The sequence below is a fragment of the Bombus vancouverensis genome, chromosome 17, assembly GCF_051014615.1.
Source record: "Bombus vancouverensis nearcticus chromosome 17, iyBomVanc1_principal, whole genome shotgun sequence".
NCBI classification, from domain to species: domain Eukaryota; kingdom Metazoa; phylum Arthropoda; class Insecta; order Hymenoptera; family Apidae; genus Bombus; species Bombus vancouverensis.
This window is the reverse complement of record NC_134927.1, coordinates 2495530-2511895: the sequence shown is the minus strand read 5'-3', so window position 1 is coordinate 2511895 and position 16366 is coordinate 2495530. Positions and strand designations below refer to the sequence as shown.

The window sequence follows — 16366 nt, the reverse complement described above, 5'->3', positions numbered from 1 at the left end:
ATCGATGATATTCAGGAGGCGAAAACAGTCCTCAAAGTAGGGCTGAAATTATTCTTAATACCTCGGAAACTCCTTGAAGTACAAACAAATGTTGTATATAAAAATTATTTGTTTTTTAGTGGCAAATTTAATTAGGTAAATTGTTTTTCGAAATGACTACTTATATAAGCATTATACCAAAAATTAATATTTTTTACTTTTTTCTTTGCTTGATAGTAGAGGACATTTCAAGATACAACATTTCACCTATATCGTTGTAAGATATTGTATAAAGTTAAGAAATTTCAAATTTGAAAAAGCTTAAAAGAAAGCTAAAGTTTAAACTCCAAGTTTTAATGAAAATGTTAAAGTACGACGGAAGGCCTTTGATCTTATAAGACGGATACATTGTATAGAAATATCTAATCCGAACGATGAAAAGTGTTAATAGCGAGTATTAAAAATTCCTAAAAGTACGAGTATTTTATGAAGTGCTCGGTTTCATAAAGCTACCCAACGTAGCACAACCTCTTAAATCATCCTGTCGACGATGGTAGTAATTATATTTGGATCACTGGCCCGTAACAACGATTTTCCGGCAAGAGGTTTCTAATGAGAGTAGCAAGTAAGTTGGAATTTATATTGCCCAAGTAATCGGAGAAATCTTTGCTTAAATCATATTATGGTCAAACACATGAAAGTGTTTGATACCTTATATATCTTACATTTTGACAATTCGAGCAGTATAGTTAAGATTTAAGGTGAGATCAAAGAAATAAATGCAGTACAATTTAAAAGCTACTATTGAAGTATAATACTTGTATCTGATCCTCGCATTCATCTCTCACTTTTCTGTTTTCACGTGTTCCATCCATGATTACGAGTAGTAGCAATTTATGGCTATTCTTTCTTATTGACATTACTCATCCTTACATTTCTCAAAAGTATCTCGCACTTTTATTTATTACAGATCTTTTGCATAAAATACATCGTCAAGTTATTGAAATCCAAGTATCGATTAACTGTTTAAGTATTTAAGCCATTCTAACAGGTTCTTCTTAGGATACAATGTCATTTTCAAGCTTTTAGTTCTTTCTTAGTCTTCTTTCTAATCCATAGTCTTAATCTCTGTGTGACTTATCTCACTGACTTGCTACAATCCCGTGTCTTCTTGATGGTGAAAACTTAAATACTGGTTTCGATCAGTCGATAATCACTGATTTCGATCTAAAAACCTAATTTTTAAACGTATCTTTTGCGACATACAGTTTACTCATCGGTACAACTATCCACGACTTATACATACAGGATGCCCCAGCTAAGTTTATCACTTGGAATATCTCATTTGTCCTTGATAATATTAAAGAAATGTTTCAGGGACAAGACGAATGGTTTCGAGATGGGCATAACTTAACGTGATTAGTTTTTTCGTAAGAGAACGCGTAGAGGATATACAAACGTCTTCGACGTTACTTCAAATGGAATCGTATATTTTTTAATACATCCATCCATTCAACAGGGCATTCTGTACAAAAAATGCATTAACTTGTTTACCTCGAGAAACTATTAATTTAACAGATACGTTAACTTTACTTTGTCAAATTCAACGCGTGAAAGACAGAGATAACGTAAACGTAACTATACCGTTTTGCGTATTTTCCTATCTTCCGTACATTAAAGTAATAAATAATGCGATTAAAGTGTTTATTTGTTTCTATAATCCATTTTCCGTAAGCTTCCACTTCGATCATTCATTTGCAAAATTTTCGACCCAAGTCATTTTAACACATTGCTTATTGACAGCCTATTAATGGTCTTTAAAACGCCAGCGTTTATCGACCGATAGCTTATAAATCGGCATTTTGTTGACTTCGGTTACGGACCGGTAGACTATTAATCCGCTTTTTCTTAAATCTGCCAGAGGCAGTAGTAGAAAAATTGTTAAACACATGCTCGCTCGCGTTGCCAGCAATGATGTTGCTCTACTTGTTTCTTCAAAGTTGTTACAATAATTTTGACCCTCCAAAATGAATGCCAACAACGAAAGTGAGGTACTTTTGGATCATTAGTCAAAGCATTCGTTCAATCGTCAAGCGCTCGTTGGATATTCACTTAAATTACCTCTACGATATACTGACTTGGAAAGCTATAATGATACGGATATCCACATGTTCCGTCCGCAGGAACAAAACGTGAGGATTTTCGTAGGCCACCCAATTTTTAGCAAAGGTTTCTGCGATGCTTTGAGAAGCGCGAAACGACGAGGTAAAGTTTATGGAACATCGTAATCTGCGCCTTAAACGAGTATCGTTTTACGTACTTCTATATCGAGAGATCGAAGCTGTACGGGAGGAGGGAGAATTGAATCTGATTGATAGCGCAACGAACTTACCTTTTGCCAAAGACAGATGCTCGTTAGCTGGAAATCGGTGTCGTGCAGCACTGTTGCGTCGATGCCTTCGTTGGTTCCTTCTCCTTTTCAAGCAGCGTTGCTGTTATCGGTCCACGTGGAATACGATTCGAAGGAGCAAAAATTATGTACTTGTGCGCCCGTTTGTAATATTCGCTCAAAGTACTTATCACTTATGCACTTATTACTCGGCAAACGAATATTATATGTATGTGACTTGGTTGATTGTGTTTTGATCTCATCTTCTTTAATGGTAAAGAATATAGATTATTCAAAAGAATGTATTAGCAAAATCGAAAGAAATATGACTCTGAGCCTAATTTCATCCCTCGAATACAGAAATTTTACTTGCTATATATCCCAATAGTACACAATATTTTTTATTTAGTCAATGATTGAAATTAATATTTATATTTTTGTCTGAACAAGCCGTATTTAACGAGAGTACATCGATGCCGATCTTCACTGTTTTATTAGCTAGTATAACTCATCATTCTTTAGTTCTGAACATCAACCACCGACTTTGATCTCTGGTTTATTCGCATTTGCTGTGTTTATTTTTATTAATCTTACTTGGGCCACTTTAAAGAACTGGCGGAAATAACGGAATTGATATTACTGGAACATTAAAGTATGACATTTATTGCTTAATTAAGAATGGAAAGTAAATAAAGCACTTGAGAATATTTATACACGTTTCCCTTCAACTGTCTCCAAATTCGTGGTACAGTCGGGCGGGTGATGACGCTAAATGCAAAATTTAATGCTTAATTTCTGAAAAAAGGGAGAAAAAGTAAATTTAAAAATCCGCCAGGCACCCGTGTATTAATTGCATGTTTCGGGACCGGCAACTTCTGTTTTTGCTCGGATTTGTATTATTAAATCCAAGGTGTACTCCATGAATAGTAATGGCGTAGACGAATTAAAAAGAAACATCGGTTTAGCGTTGGAAGATTTACACAACGCACATAATTTACTACAAGAGACGCATAATAATTTAGTTTAAAGAGCAGACAACATTTCGAACATTTGTTGCATTAATAAAACGATTCCTAAAAAGTACTAATCTTACCATTATTTATGAAACTATTCCAATAAAATAGAGAATAAAGGAAATTAATAGGACAGATCTATGTGGCGGAAGTCAGGTTATAACGGATATACAGAGTGGTTGGTAACTGGTGGTACAAGCGGAAAGAGGATGATTCTACGCGAAAAAAGAAGTCGAAAATATAGAATAAAAATTTTTCGTTTGAGGCTTTGTTTTCGAGAAAATCGACTTTGAATTTTCACTCGGTACGCGTGCACTTTATCACGTCTCGTTATAGCGGATCTCACTGTAGATCGTTGTCTCGATGGAAAAATTAAAAAAAAAAAAAATAAAAAAAAATGTTTATTCTATATTTTCGACTTCTTTTTTCGCGTAGAATCACCCCCTTTCCGCTTGTACCACCAGTTACCAACCACCCTGTATAATAGCAATAATAAAAAGCAAATCATGGCATTGCCTATGTTTAATAATACAAACGTGAACAAAAACAAAAGTTTGATACCTCGGAAGCTGATGAATTTCCAAACTTATCTTTTTCCAAAGCGGAGTTTTAAATGAATTCTTCTTTCTTTTCTTTTTTAAATGAATTATTCTTTTCACTAGGTCGATTGTACTATGATTTTCGGGAGACTGTATTTTCGACGTGTCATCCGATATTTTATTCTATCTTATTCACGATATTAGACGAATTTATGGATTATTTAATGAAAATTCAGCGGTGAATGTTGACTATGAAACGTGATAATATGCAAGTTACACGGTTCGACAATGATGGCACGAGGAACGATTGAAACGACAATGGTGAATACTGTAAATAAAAAAAGAAAGCTAAAGACACATAGCTTATTTTCCGAACTAATTTCCTAGCTCGATCTAAGGATTATCGCGAACCGTGTTGAATACGTATGTAGCTACTTTCCTGAGATTAAAACCCATTTGCATCACGAAGCGTGATATTTCGCGAATAGTGCCTGGCCTGTATTACCAACTTACATATTACGAATTGCGGAATAATCCGCGGGCGAGGACTGACCGATTTCTTAGAACAGAAACAGTTTCTGAATGGGACGTTTGCTATTGTTAAGCCCGCAGACGACGAGCCTGGAAACCCCCCTTGTTCTCGGGGAAAGCAACGAAAACCTGTCAACAGCTACACTCTAGACACTCTGCAGACATGGTCAGGTATTTTCTAACCGGTGTAACAACGCCCACCGGGGTCTGGTGCAATAAATCAGCTACGAGTCGTACGCGCCGCTTGAAAATGCAGGAAACCTCCAGAGCCCGATCCTCGAGGGTTCTTAGGCGTCGAAGTGTCGCGCCTCGTTTACATTTCCGATGCCTTCCCACGCCGCTGCAATTGCTTGGATTGATGTCTCGATTGTCTAGATTTGGCCAAACTCGTGCCACTGTATGGAAAACAGTTTCTCTTTTCCACACTTTTGTCATTTCGGAGACGGCAGAGGGAAACTTCCCTTAAAAGAGACGCGCGTTCCAACCGAAAATCTATCGCAAATATTCAAACTCTTGCGTAAATCTAATTGTCATCTAAGTCTGACTTTAAATTTCATTTTAAATCCAACTACCTGAAATCCCTCTTAAATTCCGCAGTGTCGTTAGAATTTGTCAGATTTGAAATGAAGAAATGCAACCTTGGTTTCCTACTTCATATTGCAACAAAAACGGATCTTTGAAATAATTAGGTTCAAAGTTGTGAAGAAACGAGCCCAGGTAGACCATTTTTGACAAAGTTACAGCAGTTCGAAAACTGACGATTTCCGGGTCACGATTTAATTTTATGACATAGTGTATATGTTAAATGATAAATAGTATAGTATTAAACATATTGGTTTTTAACTTGAAGGCTAAAGCCATACGGTGGTTATACAGATAGTCGATAGCTTTTTTTAAATTGCACCGAACGACGAGCTTTTTTTAGAAGCTAGAAGGATTAGTTCTGTGGCGGATCGGTATCAATAGAGGACGCCGACAGGTCAAGGCGCAACACCTTCCGGGCGATCCGCTGGTACCAACCGCCAACACTAGACGGCTACAACGACAACGAGTCTGTCTAACTCGCTAGCGGTCGAATATACGGACGATTGATACAAATACCGCACCTAGCGAGACTCCCTCTACGTCTAAGGCAAGGACTACCGGGCATAGCCTTACTGACGAGTCCACCGGTAGTCCCGGGACGAAACGCAAAACTCTCTTTTCATCCGCCACAGTTCGTTAAATAATGCGTAAAAGAAATGTTGAGCAAATTGAAACATCTAGGGAATGGCGATTACAATAGTAAAAGTCTTTTTATCCGAGCCTGTAGTGGAAATTTAAAAAGCACGTTTTGTAGATTTTATGCCAGTTGTGACAAGTGACAAGCATCGAAAGATGTAGGGATCTTAACTTTAATTTGTTTAAAAATTAATTTTTAAGCATCTTGGATTTATTACCGTTATAGGGTGGGAGACGCGAGAACCATTAGCTCATAGCAACGTTATTCGATGAAATTTTCAGCGTGTATATATTTTGATACAAGTGTTCAACATTTGTTACTTCAATTTCTATTACAAGCCCAAATAAACAAGTTGTGCAAGATGACCTTTACTATTTTCTTTTCCATATTTCAAAATTTCTTTTAGATATCATCTCGTGAGCTAACCCTTCCAGATTCTCGAAAAGGCTGAGGTCGTTTGGTTCGATTTTAAGAAAGTTATTCTATTCTAAACGGTGCACGAATACTTGTCTAACTATGTATAGGAACAAGTTATTCAGAGTGTTTGTTGACTTTCGCACTATATTTCAGGGTCGTTGAGGTCGGCGAGGTCAGCCCTATTCGAATTTATACTAAATAATTACTGAATTGAGGAATTCAGAAAGGATAGTCGCTCTATATATACTGGCGGAAGCAGCAACGGAACAGTTTGCTGTTTCAGGGTTGTTTGAGCGCTCGATAACGAAAACTAAACAGAAAGGGAAGGAAGAAGGCTGTTCGGCGGCGACGTAACGCGAGAAAACTGAAGAAAGCGTCGGGCGACACGACTCACCGGAACGGGAGCGGCTGTGTTTGCAGAGTTAAGTGACACTAATTGAAAGTTCAATGTCGGCATATTGGTTATAGGCATCGAACACACAATGTCGGGTAAACAGGCGCAGGTAATTCAATCTCGGTCCAACGAGGATCTAATTCGTCCGACGCCTGACTACACAGACCAAATCCTACCTTACATTTCCTCGCGTTGTTAATCGCCTGCGATCCAAAATAATTTTTCTTCCCTTCATACAGGACAGTGAGTATAATTTTTATAGTGATTCGTTGCTTTAATTATATTGAAAATGAATACAGTGTGTTCGAATACAAGGTGTTCGAAAAAGTCGGGACCAGATTTATACTATGTATTAGTGAGTTCAAGTGGGTAACAAGAGTCGACGTTTTTTTACATGTAATTGGAGCAACATGTTTATACGAAGATGTTAATATGTTTTCAAATTTTTACAATCTTCCTCGTCCAGTTGGTGAAAATCTAACGTTTCAAATTTGGCCTCCCCTGTTTCATACAAAATTGAACTTGCATCACTTTCAAAATAATTAATTATGCCATTTTATTTATCAACGAAATTTCAATTGATTAAAAGAAACGAACATTTTAATATTTCCATTATAAACTGTTTATAAATGAAAAGTTCGCGTTAAAGCGTATGTGAATTTATCGTTTTCCCCATTTTTCTGTATTTGATTCTGTATAACGAGTCTTAAAAACAACTTCCCTCGAAATCTTTGAACATTTATAATTCTTCGATAAAGCATTTTCGGACGTAATATCACACGTACTTCTTTTATCTGTTTGACCTCATTAACACATAAGTTTGTCCCGATCTATCCAGACGCGTTGTGACTCCTCGTCAAAAAGATAACCCAGGTGTGCTATCTTTAACTTCTCAATGACGCATGTAATGTTTCTCGTCTGTAACGTATAATATCAAAACATTATGAGTTCAGAATATGCGGTTCGTTGAAAATAATTAAATATATTATGAGGTTTAGCGTGTAACAAAGAAAAACTATTCCATACTAAGGTCGAAATGATAACACACTCTGCTAATATGTTTAGAAATTGCTCAGTAGTTGATGATCTATCAATGAGTAAAGATTACAGTACAATATTATATAAATTTGTAAGTATGTGGGACGCGGAAAAAGATTAAACGAGTCTGAGAAAAAGCAAATTCTTGAACTAAAACAGCAACAGTTATCAGTAGCAAAAATATCGAAAGTAATAAGATGAAGTCGCAGAGTAATACACAATTTCTTAAAAAATGTTGAAGATTATGGCAAAAAGAAAAGTACTGGTCGGGCGTCATCGTTATTCGATCGTGATAAGCGAGCAATTTTGTGTGTAATTTCCAACTCGCAGTTAACAACGAAGCAGATAATGAAAAAATCTAGTGTTAGCGCCAATGTTTCAAGTGTCCGTCGAGTTCTACTAACCTGCAAAAATATTAAGAGGCTAAAATTGAAAAAGAAACCTTCGTTAACAACGAAACACAAAGTAGAACGTTTACGCTTTGCAAAAGAAAGAATGCATTGGAAAAAGAAATGGATAAGGGTACTGTTTTCAGATGAAAAAGATTCAACTTGGATGTTCCTGATGGGTTAAAATATTATTTTCATGACGTAAGATAAGAGACAATGTCAGCAATTCGACGACAAATAGGAGGAGCCAGCGTGATGGTTTGGGCCGACATCGGTTATTTCGAAAAGACAAGTATCAAGCTCATCGTTGGGAGAATGAATAGTATCCAATACATAAATTTAATCAAAGAACAAATAAATAATCATGTAGAACGCATTTCTGGACCTAATTACATCTTTCAACAAGATAATGCACTTGTACACACATCAAGATTGGTCCAATCATACTTTAATGAAAATACTACATCTATTTTGCCGTGGTCTGCACGCTGCCCGGAACTTAATATTATTGAAAATAGCTGGGCAGAACTTGTTCACGGCGTATACGTGAATGGAAAGCAGTATCGATATGTACAAGAATTAAAAAATGCAATTGTACGCGAATGGGATACGTTAAGTTAAAATTATATCCAGAAACTATATAAATCGATACCAAATCGTATAATAGAAGTAATAGAAAATAAAGGGGGGTGTACCCATTATTAAATAAGTATATATGTTTGATAAGTAATTATTGTTAGTTACAATTTATGTTGATTATTATTTTCTTATTGTACATGTGTTATCATTTCGTTCTTAAAATAATACAATTTTTTTTGTTACACACTAAATCTCATAAGATTTTTAATTATTTTCAACGAACCGCATATCCTGAGCTCATAATGCTTTGACATTAAACGTTACAGACGAAAAACTTTGCACGCGTCATTGAGGAATTAAAGATAGCATACCTGGGTTATTTTTTTGGCGAAGAGTGTATAAACGGAATATGTATATCATGTAAATCGAAAGGGAAACGAGATATTTATAAAGAAATATCGCAGGCGCGTATAATAACTTTGCTGTTTGATAGTCGAAACAGCTTAATAGAAGTATAAATTTTTATAAAACTAATATAATTGTACGCTATTGACCACGAGACCAATTGTTGTGATAACTGACGTGAAAATGAAATGATACTTTTAGAAAATATCTACATGCATTTGATAAATATTAAGGCATACTAGGTGACGCGTTTGTTGGTTTCCTTATACCAGATGAAAATAGAAAATTATCTCTTGGGGTTCTTTTCCATTTAGCTTTTTATTCTAATTTTTTAAAACTCCAATGTTAACAATTCCCATAGTTCTAAACTTAACTCTCACAAAAACCGCATTACTTATGGGATAACCTTATTTTATTCGCAGGTTTATATTCGCCATTTAAAGAGTCATCGTTTCTCAGAGTTATTAATGGAGAACTGTTAATTAAAATGCTAATTCCATTAAATTACTTCTTAGATACAGCTGTAGGGCAAATTCTTAGTACTAATCTTAATTTTCATCTATGTGTGTAACAAGTTGTCGTGTACTCTAGCTACATTTCTGAAAACAGGCATATTCAGGAATTTTCTTGTTTCCACGGACACGACAATTTAGCTGCCACATCTTTACGCTTCTTTCTGAGTACTGCTACACCTTCGTACCTTTTTTACATTACTATTTCATTTACACTGCTTAATTTCGCAACAGTTTCAACTACTCTAAAAGCATAAATTAACACGTTTTTTCATGTAACCTTGCAATAATCGAAGAAAAAATTAATATACAGAATACAAGACAATGTACATACAGGGTGTTTCAGTAAACGTAATACAATCGGCAACAGGGTGATTCTATGTGAAAAATAATTCGAAACTAGCTAGGCTTTGAAACTTTACCAAATATACTTAAACTTGGTTAAATATCAACTAGGTATGAGTAAACAATCATCTGGAGCTTTTTAAATAAGTCGAAAATGTAAAATAATCTTTTTTCCGTTTAAGGCTTCATTTTCAAGCAAATAAATTTCGAATATGTTTAATTAAGAACTGCTCTGATACAATTTCAAATTTATTTCTCTCGAAACCAAAATATCTCGTAAAAACATTTTATTCTACGTTATTTACTTATTTTCGCGCGTTGTTAAACCTTCTGTCGATTATTTACTCCTGTTCAGTTCGGAATTAGCCACGTTTATATATACTTGTCAAAGAATAAGAGATTTCAGAGAATAAGGTAAGAAATGGCCATATTTGGACCTCCTTACGAACGAAAAAATATTATTAACATTCACTTGAAATGTGATGGGAAAGCCGAAAACAACGAATGCAAAGATGAGAAGGTGACACCAGTCAAATTTTTACCCATATTTTACACTTAATTCTCATTTTCTCTAAATTTTGATTCAGCTACGGTATAATGCATTCATCTATAACGAGATAATAATTCTTGAAAAATTCTGCTGATAAATCAATTGAAGTTTGAAATGGAGCAAATCTAAACTACCACCAGATTGTTGCTACGTGAGAACAATAGCCAACAACTGCTCGATTTCAAACTTTAATCGATTTACCAGCGGAATTTCTAAATTATTTCGCAAATAGATCATTATCTGAAGAAAATGAAGATTATCTTTCCTATGTTCACACTCATTTTTTTAATTTTTCCATCACATTTCGGATAAATATTAATAACATTTTTTCTTTCTTGAGCGGTGCTCTTAAATGTGCTACGAGAACTTTTAATTCGCAAGAAAGTCCAACAATGGCCTCTTTTTAACATCCTCCTTTCCAAACTCGATTTTCTCAGAAACGAAGCGTCACATGAAAACTTTTATTCTATTTTCGTTTTATATTTTGTCGTAGAACCCCTCCGTACCCAATTGCACCGCAAGTTACGTATCACCCTATATATGTGAAAAAGCGGCTATTTCTTCTTCAATCGTCGGAATATTTTGTCCTTTCTGACAAACCGCTCATTTACTGTATCAATGACGTAACAGAAAAATCACGATTTTAGAGAAAACGAGTGAACTATCATCGTTTAAAATTCATTTACAAAACAGTTCTAACAGAAAGTTTGTTTCCTTACCAATATAAAAGCGACAAATTTTGAGATCGTCATTGTAGCAAATTGGTTAATAGCTTATAGACTAATAATTAGTAAGAGATTATTCTAGATGCGAAAATAAGTGAAAAATGTAACATTATTTTCAAAAGATGGTGTTTGAACGTGTTTAGTTCAGAATAATCCTGCTGCGCTTACTTGGTCAATTTTGAAATATCATTCTCGGAAACGAAGCGTTTTGCGCAGAAATTTTGTTTTGCACTTTCCATTTTCCATTTCCTGCCCAGATCGGAATTAGTCTAATTCAGATATATTTGGCAAATTTTCATGTTTTAAATGAAAAAAATTTACTTTACATTTCTGATTTCTATTTTTTTGCAGAATCACCCTCACCTCATTTGTACCATTAATATCGAGATCCTCTATATATATATACGGACATTGATTAATGTAAATACTTAAAAGGACAAGAAAAGGTTTAAAAAATTGTAAAAGAATTACAAAAGATATTTTAAACTTGCTTGGAATTTTAAGCATATCATTATTACGTAATATGTTATAAATATATCGCTACTTGTTCAAACTGTTATTAATAGCTCGTGCATTTATATATTTTAAACATTTTTTGTGTTGGCGTAATTCTTATATTTTAATTTTTGCTTTAACATTTCAATATTCGTTGTCAATAATATTATATTACTGATAATAATACTTTTAACTCAACGCTTTGATATCTTACTGTTCTTAACATCTGTGTTAGATCGACTTAAAAATCAAAGTGTGTATAAACGAATCGCGAATGATAAGATCCACTTAGCTTGTCCACGTCTCTACGTGTACAGATAAATGTAAATTCATTGTACAAATAATCCACAATTCGTTAAATTCCAATTATTTAAAATTTGTCTTATGCTTTAATTCACCTTTGTTTATAAACATCTATACGCTAAGTAAATTAAAATTGTTGTAATATTATTACGTTAAACGGCAACAAACATACCTGTATCGCTATCAATGAATAAAGAAAGACATTTTGTTGAATACAACACATGATTTCGCTATGGCGTAATAATATTCTATTGTTCCTTATTTTGTTACTTTTACAGTCCAAGTTAGTCTATTATAAAAAAGTAAAGAATTATAATGCACAGAAAGACGATTAGTTGCATTTTATATGCAGTTTAACTCACGACTTACTTTCCATTTTTCACTTGCTTCATTTTTCACAGACCGGCAAGACGTGTGCGAACGAATCGACTAACGTTCGTTTACGTAACGACTCGAAATACGTTCATAAACGCATCGCACTTAAAAGTTGCACTGTGCTGACCAATCGGACGACGTGAAATAATTAATCTCAACAGATTCTAATGTTAATACGAGGTTATCTATTTAGAAAAGGAAACAATATGTAATATTTCTGTCAATTTTAAGTTTGCACATGGATACGACCTAATATAAATGTAGTTAATAATACTTTAAATGTAATAATAATTACATTTAATTATAACAATTTAATTTAATAATAATAATAACGACAGTTTAATAAATGTAATAATAATTTAAGAGTATGTTACCCAATCGCAGTTAAACAATTTGTTCATAATTGTACATGTAATATTATGTTAGATACCAATATGATTAACTATTTCACATCGCCTGATTGGTCGACACAGCGTAGTCATTTGAAAACACGCGTTTAGGGACGTTAAACGTCAAACAAAGGAAAAGAGTTGCGTGTGTCTGTCTGTCGTGTGTGCACGAAAAAGAACGAGACTGAGAGTGAATTGAGAGTTAAATTGTGTATAAAATGTATTAAACTGTCGTTTTTTCTAATATAATTATCTAATTTTATGTATTAGCCTAAGCTAGCCGTATTTAAGAATGGTGAAAATTTAATTTAAGTGAAGGGATAGTGGAATACTATTGCATCATGGCGTGATTACGTGTTACTACCAAGAGGATTTTTTGCTGTATTCGCACTCTGTAAGTTCACATATTTATTATTTAAAAACAGATGCACAAATTACAGTTACGTTCGTTATTATTTGTGTCTGACTATTGATGTCTCGAACTGTTTGGGCAGGATACGGATTACAGAAACTGACTTGAAAATCCATTTATTAACAAAATTTCAATCGATTAAAACAAACCGATATCTTAAGATTTAAATTATTAATTGTTTATAAACAAAAACACGTTGAAGTAAATTTCTCGTTTCATAAATTAACCAAAAAATGGATTTATCCCATTTTTTTAAATAAATTATCCATTGATTAGAGCTGTAAGTGGCACACAACAATGGCGACCAATTTCCATTGGATATATTTCATCTGACTTAGTATTCGAATCATTATATCTAATTTTAGCGAATCACTTTACAATATATTTAACAATGAATGCGTTTGTGGAATCTACGTAGCACTGTGATAGAAAGGATAGAATGTGTATATTGCGCTTATGCAAGTACAAAATTAGCAAATAATTATTCTGTAATAGTAATATCATAGTATATGTAAAATGGATATATATATATAGTTGTATAAAACAACTAATTGTCGGCTTCTACTAAACCTTATTTATTTGAAATGAGATTTCTAAAAATGACAGAATTTGAATTAATTTATAAACTACGTTGTTTCCAAGTATGTTATTCGCACGCGTACAATCTTTCTTTAGCTTGCAGTACTGCGATGTATAGAAATGGGTTTCGTATAGATACAATAGCAACTCTAAAAAAAATGGCTTGACAATTTCACCTCTAAATGGGACAGTTCGTTACAAAAACGACACGCGCGTATAGATTGGCGCACGAACGAAGGTTTTAGCCCAGTCCAGTAATTTTCTGGTCGGCTTAATCGTACCTGAAACCACTTTGGCAACGTTACTCGCACATGCGTATACAAGCGTAACGTTGGAAAGAGATGTGGGTAGTCGGAAGCCACCGTGATATAGTGGAAGAACGGAGGGAGATCCGATCAACAACAATAAGAGAATAAGAGTAGAGTGGAAGAAATATCGAAAGAGCTACGAAAATAGAGCATGCGAGAAAGAGAAAGAGCGGTTCACATGCGTATGAGAGAGAAAGAGAGTGCAGGAAGAAATAGAAAGGGGGGAATAAAATTCCACGAGTGAAACACAGAAGCACGAGGTCAGGAAGAGGCGAAGAAAGAGAGAGGGAAATAGACCAATATAAGCTGTTAGCTTGCAGCTGTTTGTGCAAACATTATCCAGAACCACGTTCTACGTTTCGTCCCTTTGACAACAGGACTACAAACAGAGGCTAGGTATCACGTGGTTGCGGGTCATGGAGATATGTTTCCCAGTCTCTATCCCTTTCCCTTCAATGCGAATTTACACGTGCAACTGAGTATCTTTTGAAGTGCTCAATTCGACCATATTGAAATCAGTGATTTCGGAATGACGAATATTTCCAAAAAAAAAAAAAAAGCTACAGCAAATTATGTAATTCTTCGATGACTCTTATTTTACATTCATCTTTCCCCCACTTTTCACCCACTTTGTTTCTCGACCGCTACGATATTGTCAAATTTTATAACGAGAACTACCTGGTTGCAATATTTAAAATGTTTAAAATTTTCAGAATATTTATACTTTCTGCACGCTCGGCTGCCTAGTTTCTGGCAATGTGAAATTTGATATTGATCAGCATAGTTAGGTAATAGTTTCCTCCCTCGCTAGGAAGTAAATTCTCAATCGAGCAATAACTGTTTATCGAAGGTATTTTCTATTGAAGAGATATTAGCGCGAAGGAAAGAAAAGGAAACTGACCTTTAGAATTCGTGGTTAATAAAATTTCGACCTTAATTACTTTAAGTGAAGAAAAAGACACCGAAAGAAAATATACAAAAATAGGACCACATTGAGTAGGCGGGGGACGAAAATAAATCCAAAGTTTTTACATTTTTCCCCATTATGTGACGTTAATTTTTTAACGAAACGAGATAAAGGAATATTTGAGGAATACAAGGGTTTTATAAAAATTTTAACCGAAAAACGTAGAGAAGCAATCATTTTATACAAAAAATTTATCATCTTTGCAATGTTATGTTTGTATGATATATATTTTCGCAAAACAATTTATCAGTGTTTTCGAAAAGAAAAAAAATATAAAATGAATATAATCTTTCAGCTGTGGAATTAAAAAGACAATGATATATGTATAACGAATATTGCTATTAACCGATTGCGATGATCTTGTTTTTTTATTTGCTTCACAGCATGGGAACCATTTAAGACTTTTCTGTTGTTGCATAAATATTCATAGAATGCACGAATATGTTCTGTAATCTTGAGCGTAACATATTTATAAGAAATGAAAATACCCTTCATTAATTAAGGAACAGTGTGGAAATGATTTTAAATATGGAATCGCTTTGTGCATTGATTGAATCAACAGATTATATTTTACAAATCAACTACTTTAATTCTTTGTTCTTTTGGTTCGAAAAATTTGGAAGAAGAGTAGTTGAGAAGAATCAAAAACAGAATATAGAGAAGTTAATGAGTTGTGCAAATTATAATATTATATTAAAATATGTAAAAAAAAAGTAGCAGTTATACTGTATAAATTGACAAAAGTCAGTTGGAAACAAAATAGATTTCAAATCGTTTCGGTTATTCTTTAAATCAATTTTCCTATTCAATGTAAATAAATGGTTGTCAGATATTTTTTTACTGTCTCGATATTTAATTTCTTAGAAATTAATTCTAAAATAGATTAAATCCAAATTAACAAATTATATCTAAACTAGATTATCATGGCAGTGACTGAAAATTACAATAAAATTTCTCTAATAGACCGAGCTCGTATTATTAAAAAATAAATGGAAAAATCGTTCGATGTTTAGGGAGGGTTGTACAGTGTGTCACGCAAACTCTGTGCATCTGTAATATCTTTATTATTTCAAACAATATGCGAAAACATTACGAATGAAGGTTGTAGAATTTAAAGAAATATGTAATATGATTGTGTTGGTTTCTTGACAGGTGGATGCGTACAATTGTTTATACCTGATTTCGATATAACAGCAATATAAAAAGTATAAAAGCACCAAGTATATTTATTCTAAAACTTACCGTTTCTGAGATATTTGACTTTGTTCGTTCCATTACTTTCGTTATGAAACATGTTCGAAGTGTCGACCATGTGGATCGACAAAATCGATGGCTTCCTGGCCAACTACATCACCAGACTTGACACCGCTAGATTTTTTCTTCTAGGGAATACTGAAAAATATTGTATATCGCGATATACCAACTTCGCAACATATGATGCAACGGATTATTGGCGCATGATTCTATAATAGACTCTGCGACGATACGAGAAGTAAGGTACGAAACGGTTC

General features: G+C 34.0%; 1 protein-coding gene across 2 annotated transcripts in view; it reads right to left on the bottom strand.

Annotated features, from left to right (window-relative positions):
* LOC117161816 (luciferin 4-monooxygenase) overlaps positions 1 to 12259 on the bottom strand; it is an 82363-nt gene extending 70104 nt beyond the window's left edge. The window contains exons 1-2 of one of the 2 annotated variants that reach the window (XM_076625970.1): positions 12195 to 12259; positions 2372 to 2634 (exon numbers count right to left, since the gene is read on the bottom strand). The gene's annotated coding sequence lies outside the window, so the exon portion shown is untranslated. Of the gene's footprint in view, positions 1 to 2371; positions 2635 to 11997 lie in introns of both variants that reach the window. The other variant, XM_076625969.1, reaches the window with a different exon arrangement.
* Positions 12260 to 16366: the final 4107 nt, after the last annotated feature.